A 12,168-nucleotide genomic window follows, 5' to 3' on the forward strand; every position below is an offset into this window, starting at 1 on the left:
AGGAGGACAGGAGAGGTTGCCTGGGTCGGGGGGTGGCCTGGGAAGGTGTCCCGGGTGAGGAGGATCATGGAGGGGACCGGGAGGTGGTGGCCCAGGGGAGGGTGCCAGGGGGAGGTGGCTGTGCAGGGGAGGCTGGTGGAGGCGGCGGGGACGGCAGGGGCTGGGCAGGCTGGGGCATGCCGGGGCCCCTCAGCGGGGTTGGCAGCGGCGTTGCCTGGTGACGGACGCGGGCAGCGTGTGGGGCCTGTCCGGGCTGGCCGTGGGGCGCAGGTGAGCACGGGCCGGGCCAGGGTCTGAGGTCTGGGGGCCGGGGCAGTGGTGGGCAGGTGCCCCTGGGCCGCCCCGGGCCACGGCTTGCGGGGGGCGGCGGGGCTGCAGGCTAGGCAGCGCCAGGTGCCCTATGCAGCAAGGACACCAGTGTCTCAGCTTTTAAAGGGCAGGAAAAGTGCTGCCCCCTATGGTGCCACAAATGCGCGTGGGGCCCCCACACACCGAGGCGCAGCCCTGCAGCCTGGGCCAGTGGCTCTGGGAGGTGAGTGAACCTGGCCGTGTTGTTCTTGATGTGTTAACTCTGAAGCCTAATGAGTTCCCTGAGCCTTTTAGAACACGGTATGGTCACTGAGAAGAGCAGGACCTGGTCATGTTAACAGCCTGCACGGCTGGGCGCTGTGTCTGCGCTGGGGGCCCCAGGGAGTGGAGACCTGCAAGCTGCATTACAGACTGCTTTGCTGTGAAAAGCAGACTGCACAGCTCCCCTGCCCTGCCAGGCAGGCCGGGTCTGGATGGCTGAGGGACTGTTTTCCAGCCGCTAGTGCAGGGGTGATGGCGAGTTCTGAACTCAGCTGGGGGTACTGGGCTGAGCTGCCCAGCTGTCTGCACTGCTGCGCCCTGGGTTTCCACAGCCCTGTGCACGCTGCACGCCACCATTCACTGCTTGCTGGTGGTGACGTGCACGAGCCTGTGCGGCAGCTCTGTGTTTGGGGCATCCTGCTCCTCTTGGCCATAATGGCCCCAGGGAGGAGCTGATGCCCCCGGAGCTGCGGAGCGGGTGCGAGCCTTGCTGCCGCACTTTCTGTTGCAGGCTAGGCAGCATGGCAGACGGGGAGCTGGAAGAGGCTGTCTGCGATGGCCAGAGCGAGCGACTCATGAAATGCAGTAAGTGTCGTGCTGGTCTGGAGCTCAGCCGTGCCAGGTGATGCTCAGCCTGTGGAAACCCATGGCATGGGTGTGCCTGGCTGTTCCATAGGCTTTTAACCAACCAGCCTTTGCTCCTGTGCTATTGGGAATGGGGTTGTCCCAGCCACTCAGTAGCTGAGCAGTTTGCAGGCCCAGAGTGCAAGAAGTCAGAGCTCCTGCCTGCTGCCTGCTGCCTGCTGCCTGCTGCCTTCTCTGTCCTGTCCCCACTGGAAGGTTCAGCCTCCCAGGCCCCTCAGCCAGCTATTAATTTTGCAGCCCTTCCTTGTCCCATCTGGGTCTGACTGCACTGCAGTGATTGAGCTGGGCAGGTCTAAAGGCAAGGAAAGACCTGGAGAGGTAGCTCATGTCTGCGGGGCGAGGGAAGGACAAGAGGGACTGTGGTCAGCTCTGATCCTGGACTCATGGGGATGCTGGGGCCGGGAGATGCAATACTGTCTGAGAAGGAAGAAACAACCAGAGACACCCTGCGGCTTCCTACTAAATGCTTTGGACTGACCTCCCTGCACAGCTTTCGGCAAAGAAGTTCATACAGGCTGCCAGCACCCACCGGTGCCTTTGCTCAGACCTGCTTTCTGGAGGTGTCATACATATGGATCATGCACATACACATATGTGCACACACTGGCCCAGACCCTGTGAGGAGGGACCACCTGATACATGCTTTGTGCTGCAGAAAGCCCCCACCTGAGCGAAGCCCGGAAGCTTGCAGACAGCAGCATCAATGCAGAGAGCCTTCCTTGGCCCAGAGGTGGTCTCCAGTTGGGGCCCCCTCCCCATTGCCCCAGCTGCCTTTTGCAAGGAAGGCTTTATACCACCAATGCTTAAAGACCTGTTACATTCTGTCTTGAACAGACACTCTGCTTTTCTCTTCTCTGCAGACCAGGACACAGAGAAGCAGCCTGGGCTTGTGGGATCCTGGGCAAAGGAGCACTGTGACCATGTACTGGACTCCATTGACGCCCAGCTCAGCCAGGTGTGGATGACTGGGGTGGGCTGACTAGCACCACATTGAGGGGGTCACAGCACGGGTCTGAGATGTGGGATGGCTAGAGGGACAGCCCAGGGGACGATGAAATGCCAATACTGTGCTGTTCCTGCCATGTCTCATCCCGCCAGTGCACTGGTTGGTTCTGAAAGCACATGGGCATGCATGTAGTCCTGCTTGGTCACCAAGGGCTGCAGTAACCTGCAGTCCCCCACGCTTTCTCTCTCCTCTCTGCAGTGGCAGGGCCCTGGTGTCCAAGTCATGGGCAGCAGCAGAGACCATGACATCTCTTCTGACACCTCCCTCGATGTCTCTTGGCTGGCTGGTAAGTGTGACTTGTTCTGGCAGTGCCTCTTGTCGCAGCCCTCCTGTTGTGATGTAGGAAGAGGTGGCCAGAGCAGCTGCTGGCAGGGGACAGAGCTGAGACTGGGCCAGCCCAGCACTATCTGCATCCTGCTGCAGTGTGTCCTGGAGCATTTCTCTAGGGACATGCTGCTGGTCTGCTTCGGGCCAGGTTTCAAGCATCACAGGAGCAGCCTGGAACATCCCTGTAAGGGACCAGAATATGGAGAGTTACAGACAGTACAGAGCTCTCCGCAGGCACCATGGGTTGATTTCTCAGAGCTGGTTCTGCTTCTGCAGTCTGCTAGACCCTCTGCAGGATGCAGTTCAAATCCTTCTGTAGATAGATGTCTCGCTGGGAAGTAGGAGATGGTTGGATGCACAGTCGGAGAATTTTGCAGCTGCCACTGTTTAAACAAAACAATAGAGCATCACAGAGACCAAAATATGATGCAGATGCTACAGCGCAGAATTGTATCGTGGGAACCTGTGGCTGCAGTACAAACATTGTTGAAAGAGGGAGTAATGTGGCTTTTGTGAAGTTGCAAGGGGCAGTTTGGGATAAGGGCTTCTCATTTCAGGCAGTTGCTTTTCCCAGCATGGTTTCAGCGTGGAACCATCAATGGATACCATTTCAGCTAAGGCAGGTCCTTTCTGAGCAGATGCCCTCTGTATTAGGATATTTTTCACTTCTCAGAGCTGTTGTCTGAGACCTCGCTTTATGGAAATGCCATCTTAAGCTGTAGTAGAGCTTGCAGCTTCCCAACTGTATGCCCTGCTGCATGGTCAAGCCTTTGCAATGTGCCTACCACTGAGCTGCACTGCTGTGAAGAAGCCTGGAATTGTGTCAAGATCCACCAGGGTGAAAAAGTACCTTGGCCAAAGAAAGATTCACATTTTGGAAGCAGAATCTGCTCCTGTTCAGGTTCACAGCCTGGCTCATCGCCTGGGCTGCCTTAGATCCCCATAGTGCCTTGTCTCAGATACACATCAAATGTTCAACACTCATTCAGGTGTGCTGGTGTGAGTCAGGCAGCCAAGACCTGAGCTCAGGTGGACAGTTTCCCTGTGAGGGCAGATATTGCCAGCACCTCCAAGCTGGTTCATAACCGGCTGGATGGGAGTGCTCCTTCCCATCCCTGGGCCATTTCCTCATCAGGGTGTAAAGGAGACTCATGGCTCTCTACTCTCCTGTGCAGAACTGGAAGAACAACCTGCAGCCAAGGCTGAATACCTCCAGACTGAAGCCAGTCAGAGCAGCTCCAGCTCTGTGTGCACGGAGGACTTTGCTGCCAGGTTTCAGGAGGGTATGGTTGAGCCTCTGGTGTTCTCTGAGGATGAAGAAGACGAGCCTTTCTCAGCGGGCATCAGGCATGCCAGGGATGTCCCAGCAGGAGGCAATGGCATCTCTTGCCCTGCTGAGGACCATGACTCTGGGCAGGATGAGTCCTTGCTCTCCACAGGGAGAAGACAGGAAGTCCCATGGCAGTTGGAGGTGGAGCTGGGCTGTCCGTTGCAGAGCACATCTCCATCTCTGATGAGGAGACAGAGCCTGGAGTCTCTGGGAGGGAGGATATCCAGACTGAGCCAGAGCAATGCTGTGACTGCAGGGATGGAGCTGGCCAGCTTCCCAGGGTGGTGGGCTCCCATGCCAGCCCCCTCTGAGCAGGTGAGTGTGGGCCAGAAGGACTCTTCCCACTGGGCTCCATGCTTTGGTGAAGGCCTGTTGGACAGTGCACTGAGTGGTGACAAGCTGAGCGCTGGGTATCCCCAGAGAGCTCCAGACACCACCTGGTCCTGGGACAGGGAGCCCTGGCCTAGACGAAGAGCTCTGAGCCTGTCCAAGATGAGACATTGGCAGTTCCCCCCAGAGAACCCCCTGGGCCATCACAGCTGCCCTCCCAGGCCCTCTGCTGCCCTCCAAGGAGGAACTCAGGCCTCAGCTTGTCCCACCTCTGTGCCCGTGCCTAGGGTGGTCTCCTGAGTCAAATTTGTTGGGCAGGGATGGACTCTGCATGGAGCTGATGTGAGAGGGTGTTTGACAAGGAGACGTGCAGGAGTCCCTGTGCCTCGAGCCTCAGTCTCTGCAGACAGCAGTTTGCCAGGGGATGGTGATGCTGGGACCAGATGGCATCGCGTGAGCAGGCCTGTGAGGTCAAGACAGCAGGAGACACCAGCTCTCCGGAGACGGTCTGGAAGGGACGTTGTCCTTGCTGTGGCTGATGTGGACATGGAAGGAGCTGGTGACAGGCTGAGGAGAGCTCAGTCCTGGGCACATCGTAAGTCTGGGGCTGGCCCTAGGAGGTCAGGGACATTTGGGGCAGTGCTGGAGGTGGACAGGGGGAGCTGGGGGCCACCTCTGGGAGCAGGGCCTGTGGGCACAGGAGGGAAAAGGGTGGAAAGGGCCTGGCTGGGCCACAGACCCTCTCCCCAGGCTGGGTGTCCTTGAGGGTGCAGTGAGCTGTATGCAGGCTCTCAGGCCTTGCTGACATGAGGACATCCCTAGGTTTCCCAGTCACTCCTGGGATTTATCTGTGGTATTTGGGATCCCCTCACTGCACACACATGCTGTTTTTTTCTGCAGGTACCAATACAGCAGCAAGACCCCCCAGGGTGTGCAGCCTCGACTCCTCAGGGGATCGGGGCTCCATGGACACCTACAAAGAGTCATCATCCTGTGGGGGCAGCTGTTGGAGGAGCAGCAGTGCGGAGAGGTGGACCTGGAGCCCAGGCAAAGCGGCCAAGCCCTGGTGGGAACATGCAAGGCTGGAAGCCAGCCTAGACCACAAGGTACTGCCCTGGGCCAGCCGTTGGATCTGCCTGCAAAGATGAGTGCACATTACCTTCTCCCCACCCCATGTTGCACAGTGAGGGCTTCAGGGTCTGTCATATGAGCCCAGAGAATAATCCCTGAATAGACTACAGCCCATGGCATCCATCTGCAGCATGGGAGAGACACTGTGTTTTGGGGCAAGAACTTGTTGCTCATGAAAACAAGCCATCTCTTATCCCTGTTTTAGTGACTGTTCCTGCCAACCAAGTGAGACAGCCCCAGATAGAGCGACCCAGCAGTGAGACACCTGAGGATGCTCAGGGAGGTGTGAGGGGACGGCTCCTAGCCTTGCTCTCTGTTGCGGTGCCCCTTCATTTGGGAGCCCCTTGCTATAGGAGGGCAGGACATGGGAGCAGAGTTGCTCTCTCCCTGAAGTCTGCAGGCATCTACTGGAGTTGTTGGAACCCTGGGCTGGTAGTTTCTGGGGAGGTACTGCCCTTTGTACAAGTGAAAACATTCCTGGGGAGAAATGTGGGTTCTTGGCTTGAAACTGGGGTTAGCAGCACTACCCACAGGCCATGGGGGAGAAAAGGGCTGGAAATGGGTCTGGGAGACCTGGTTGTGAATGGGAGGGAGGGAGCAGCCAGAGGGGACAGGATTTTCATGGGTCTGGTTGTTCCCTGAGCAAAGGTTGGCTGAGTCACCAACCATCTTCCTGACACACACGTGTGTCCACTGGCCTCCTCGAACCCTTGGGGTCTGAGGTCTCTCCAAGTGGGGCAGCCCCAGGACCAGGATGCCCAGGGTCCAGCCTCTTGCGGGAGGGGGGGTGACTCTGGCAATGTGGGAGAAGGGGACCCAACACTGGTGTGGGGGAGTAAAGCCCAGATATGTGTGGCTAGCCCACCTATGCTGATTGCAGTGGTAGGACAGGCATATCTGGATCTGGTAGGTCTCACACTGTCACTGCAAGCTGAGCCCATAGTTGTTATGTGGCCTCTAAGGATCTTTGCCCAGCGAGTGAAGCCTGGCTTTGCACTCATTTTAAGGCAGGAGAACGAGCTGGAGAAGGGGAAGTACTGAAGCATCCCAGAGAGCAACTGCCCCTGCAGGGCTGCAGGCAGAATCAGGCCCCACAAACTTGTGAGAGGGGGCCTGGCCAAGATCTTGCTGCCCAGCCCCACAGCCTAGCAGGGGTGTGCAGAAAGTGGAGGGGACACAGCCAGAAGGCCAGGCCTGGCCCCTGTCCTTGGGTCCAATGCAGCACCTGGCACCAGGCCTTGCCCATGGCCTTGTAAAGGCTGTGGGCTGTCAGGATGGGGAAAGGAGCATATGGCTTTTATAATCATTCGCTTGTCTTCTAGAGTGCAGGCAGGGAGCCAGCATCACTGTCTTGGTCTCTGCAGAGGAACTGGAAGGGAGTTCAAGAGCTGGGGTCCTTTGCAAAGAAGATACAGAGCAAAGGAGACAGAGCCAGGTATACTGGGGCCTTCAGGGACTGATCCCGTGCTAAGGCTGAAGCATCAGCCCCAGGGATTGGGCTCAGTCACACCCACAGGCTCCTGCCAGTGCCCTGGGAGTAGAAGATGGTTTTCAGGCCACAAAAGGGTCCTGGATCTGTGGGTGCTGGGTGGGCTCTGGGACATCTCCACAGGGTCTCTGTTTGCAGAGCCAGGGGAGTGGTGCAGATGGGAACCTGTCAGGTGCCCTTTGGGTGACACTGTCCCTGCTGTAGGACTGGCCCAGCACTCCTGGAGCACACGCATGACGCCTGCTGGAAGGAGCTGATGGAGCTGGAGAAGGAGGTGAGCATCCAGAGATGGCTGAATGGGGGGGGGACTGGCCAAGAACAGGTAAGGGTGGCAGGGACAGGCTAGAGGCTGGGGAATCAGTGGGCAGCTGGGGTGGGATGTGGTCCTGGTGGGGCTCCCAGGGTATTGCTGGTGGGCTGGGGGACAGGGGGCTGCAGAGGGTGAGAGTGCCCAGCTCAGGCTGTGCTGGCCAGGGCTGCTGGCTCTGCTTTGCTTCCCTGCGAGGGACGAGTAATGCATCTTTCCTGTCCATGGTGTTAGGTCCAGAGTCGGCTCCTGGAAGACAGAAAGACTTGGGGGGCAGAAAAGAAGGGAATTATTCAGTCTCAGCAAGGGCTCCTGGGGGAGCAGAGCCAGGGAGCCTGTGCTGACTGCCAGGAGGGGCTGGAGAAGGAGCTAAGGAAAACGTCAGCTTTGCAGGAAGAGAAACTGGAGTTACAGAAGGTCAGTGTCCTCACAGATTTTCTGTGGGTTCAGGGTTTCACTGGAGGGACCCTGAGAGGCAACAAAAGAAAGCAAGTCCTTTGTCAGAGGCTAAGTCCCATAGCCAGACACGGTCAAAAGGTCCTTGGAGAGTCCTGGAAGAGGCAGACAGAGGCAGGGGGAGCCAGGGTCCTGGGGACAGGCAGAGGGAGCAGGCAGGACTCTCAGCTCCAACAATCCCACAGTTGTGGGGTAGCAATCCCCACAATGATGATTCTTCCCTCAAGAAATTTGAGAATTTGTCCTTTCACAAGGTGTTTGAGTTTCTAAACGTTTCCCAGCACTTGGCATCTGTCCCTGCACTACGCACTGTGCAATGCTGGAGGGTGTTATTGTCCCAGGTACCGGCAGGTGCCATATCCTACTGCTTAGATATTTTTTTCCTGCTGCTTCTTTCTGTTGCTATTCTTAAAGCAGTTTTTTTCAACCTTTGGAGGCTGCACCTCTTCAATGACCAGTACTTGACCACCACTGAGCTGTTTATAGTCATGAGGTCTCTGTTTTCAGCCTGTACTCATGGTCAAGGGCTTTGCTGTTATCCCATGCTTAAAATGTACATCATAACAAGAGACACCTGGTACCAAGCTCTGCTTCACACAGCAAGTTCTTATAACAACTTGATAACAAGCCTAAGAGGCCAGGACTGGGGCCTTGCAGTTAGCACAAAACTCAGTTATTCTAGTTCTGTGGGCAGTTCCTAGCAATGGCCCTGAGTTCTGCCTGGCTCCAGCAGTGACCAGCTCCTGGCCTGGAGCAGTGCTGCTCCACTGGACTGAAGAGGGACTGCAGACCTGCGCCTGAGCAGGCTGAGGTGGTGCTGTGCAGTGTAATCAGCATCAGACACTTGCCTGTCCTGACCTCCCCAGGCTCAGGGCCAGGAGTGACTCAGGCATCCTCAACAGGGCTGGTACGCTGAGTGGAGACCATGGTTGGACAGAGTGTTCTTGGACCTGTACCACAGGCTTGGGTTGTACAGAAAGGGTAGTGTGACCCCAGCTTCTCTTGCAGAGACTCCACGAGCTGGAGCATCGGACCCGCTCCCTCCTGCAGTGGAGGCAGGAAGCCCTGGATGAGCTGCATGTGCTGCTGCAGAAGGAGAAGATGGACATGCTGCGGCAGCTCCAGGAAGCTCTGGAGCAGGTCAGGGAAGAGAGAGCAAGTATGTGGAGATGTGGCATTGCTCAGCCCCCAATCCCACGTGGGGGGGCAAGGACTCAGTGCCCTAGAGCTGGGTTAGCATAGGGACCCCACTGGGCAGGGGGGCAGCTGCCAGGACATACCATGGCTGGTCACGTACAACCACAGAAAATCTTCACCCCCAGCAGAGCTAGCTGCTTCCCTCAGCTGGCTCGGGACTGAGGCTACCCCCATGCCACAGAGGAGTGAAATAATGCTACTGACCAACTGTGGAGCACAGCAGTCCAGATGTGCTGCTCCCTCAAGATCACCCAGCTGTTCCACCCTACTTACAGCAGGCATGGCTGCTGCGACTTGGGGCAGGGGGCTTTGGGCTGGCAGCCTCCAGAAGGGCTGTGCAGGGATGGTGGGGTCCATGTGGTGTATCAGGTGCCAAGCTCAGCAGCTGCCTGCCTCATGGGGGCAAGGCCTATGCTCCAAGCTGGGGGTGCCTCACAAGGGCAGAGAAGATGCCTCCAAGGAGCCTTTGTGCATGACCTGTTTGTGGGTCTAGTAGGGACCTCTTTCCTGCACTGAAGCCAAACCAAGCTTCCCCTGGTCAGTACTGGGTGGATGAAGCTCCAGCATGGCTGCAAGACCAACAGCATTTATATGAGAAACCATGTGGAATCAGGGCAGACCTGGGCTTTATCTGTTGCCTGGCTTGGCCAGCTTTGCGGCAGTGTAGATGCAGCTCTGATGTGTCTCTGATCTGGTGGCTGCTCCCCCAGGAACGGGCCTGCAACAGCACCTGGCTGCAAGCGCATCTGCAGCGGCTGGAGCAGCAGCACCTTCTGTGGGCCCCACATAAGGAAACTTCCCTGCAGGAGCCAGCGGTGCCAGGCCAGGCTGGGCGCTCCCTGGCAAGGCATATCAGCTTGGCATGCCAGCGCCTCTGTGACTTGCTTCCTGACAACTCCATGGGGCAGATCCCTTCGCCAGCAGTGTTTGGGTGAGTCCTTTAACCACATGGCATTTCAGACTTGGAGGGGAGGCCAGAGTCCTGTGACATTTGCCCAACGTGGGCTGGTGGCTAAGCAGGCTCCTGCATCTCTGGGACATCCTTTGTGGAGAAGCCCCTCGGCATTTTCAGGCACTCTGACTCTTCATCTCTGAACATAGCCCATTTCCTCCAGCTCATTTTCACTCTCCCCCAGCCACGCGCTCCGAGTCCTGCATGGCCTCAGTGAGGAAATACAGCGTCACCTCAGAGACCTTCAGAGGGAGAGGGAGGCCCAGAGGTGCTCTGTCCTCCACCTTTGGAGAGAGAAGGTAATTTGAGTGAAGAGGGAGGGAGGAGGGTTTCACTCTGCACAGCCAGGGTGGTTTCTGGACCACTGATGTCTGCTGCGGTCATCCTGAACCAGAGAACAGCCCTGGTTCATCCTCCTTCAGCTCCAGTGCTCAAGGGAGCCAAAAGGGGCTGTACCTTCTCCCTGGGCTACACAGCTGGAGAAAGGCACTGTGAGAGCTCAAGGAAGCAACTTTGACAAAGTACAGGTTTAGTGGGACAGCACACCAGAGCCATGGGGAGCAGATGTCATGTTTCTCTAGACTGGGAGACTTTTGGAGACTGTTTCTTTCCCTGTCTGTGCTTGTCTGTGATCTTAGCTGGGCCACTGCTGGGAAAACAGTCCTATAGAGAAATCTAGCAGTGGGCAAGGACATGGCATTGAACTGGGGATGGCAGCTGCTAGGCTGCAGGATCTCACACCCTCTGCCAGCATGAGGCAATTTCTGCTCCTTGGGGCAGAACAGTGATGGAGCTAGGAGGACACTCTGTCTTCTGTACCTGCTGCAAAGCCTCCTGCCTCTCTTTCCAGCAATGAAGTAGATGGTATCCATGACAGGGATCAGCCCTTGAATGAATTAGACTTCCTTATCCTTGGAGCCTGCCAGCAGGGCAGGAGAGGAGGTGGAAATGTGTGCCAGAGAGAGGCTGTCCATAGCCACCTTTCCAGTCCCACTTAGACCCCCACATGTAGGCTACAGGCAAATGGGGGCTTCCTGAATTTCCGTTCACATGCAGGAGCATGAGCTGAGGCAGCAGCGAGAGTGGATTCACATGGAGAAGGAGGCAGGTCCGAGAGCCCTGAAGGAACAGCTGATTCAGGTTAGTGCTCCACTCCCTGAGCCAAAGCTCCTCTGGCCCTTGCAAGGCTCTGGGTGGGTTCAGGGGCTTCTGTTTGCTGCTTTCAGGAAGGGCTGCTCTAGCTGGGATAGCAGAGACCTATAGAGATCTCCAGTCCCCCATGCCCATCAGGCTGTGTGGCTAGCACTGTGTCCTTCGTTGGCCTGCTGACTTATTCCCTAGCAACCACTACTGTTGTCTAGTGACACCCCTTTCTTTGGCAGAAGGAATTGCAATTTGGGGTTCTGAGATGCTGTTCACAGGGAATCACATTGGTGGGGTTGTAGCTCTGTGCACCCTATCTCTGCATGCATTGTTATCTGTGAAACGTGTATCACGTCTCCCCAGACATCACGATAAGCACAGGTGTATGCAGCCATTTGGTGCAATTGCCCTGTGAGTCCATGCGTGATCTCCAGTGCAGGGTCTGAGGCTAGCATTTAATGACAGGTCATGAGGAAGTAGAGACGTGTCTGAGAACCAACCCAGTTCTGATCTCCTCCATACCAGGCCTATGGTCCCCCTCCTATCCCTTTCATGACCAGGTTGGACCTTGCCTTTCTCACACAGAGACAAAGCAAATATCCATACTTCTGCTCCACCTCTTCCCTGTCCTCAAGCACCATGCCCTGCCTCCGGCAGCAAAACTTCAGGCGCTTCAGGGTCCTGCACCAAATCCAAAACTGCATGCAAGAGCTACAGGCAGAGAACACCACCCGCCGCACGGGCAACCTGGAGAACCTGACTGTCCTGACAGGAGAGCTGGGCACGCAGCAAGAGAAAAGGTATGGGGACACCCTGGGTAGGTGTGACTATCTCTTGCCACAGCCTCATGAAAGGATGAGTCCAAAGCAAGCAAGTGATGCAGAGCACCACTGCAGCATGCCCAGCCCAGCTGGGACATGTAGCCTGCGTCAAGCGCACAGAGCACTCCAAGGAGACAGTGAAGCGCAGTGAGTACAGCCCTGCATCAGGGTTCAGGACATCAGGGTTTTGTTTCTAACCTAGGGAGACTGAGCAAGCCCCATGATCACACTGAGTATGTGCATCACAGGATTAGTGATACTGGGCTCATTAGTGGAGGACCTAGGGACCTGCCAGTGTGAGGGGTGTGCAGGACCTAGGGAGTCCTCTTCTGAGTTTGCCTGGAGTAGATGCAGGGCCCCTACATGCTTCTTCTCTACTTAGTCTCCCATTCCTTACCCTGGGATATAGCCATGGGACACATGTCACAGGCAGGTTGGCTGTAGCATTTCCCCTTCTGTTCCAC

The sequence above is a fragment of the Apteryx mantelli genome, chromosome 17 (assembly GCF_036417845.1).
Source record: "Apteryx mantelli isolate bAptMan1 chromosome 17, bAptMan1.hap1, whole genome shotgun sequence".
In the NCBI taxonomy this organism is placed as follows: Eukaryota; Metazoa; Chordata; class Aves; order Apterygiformes; family Apterygidae; genus Apteryx; species Apteryx mantelli.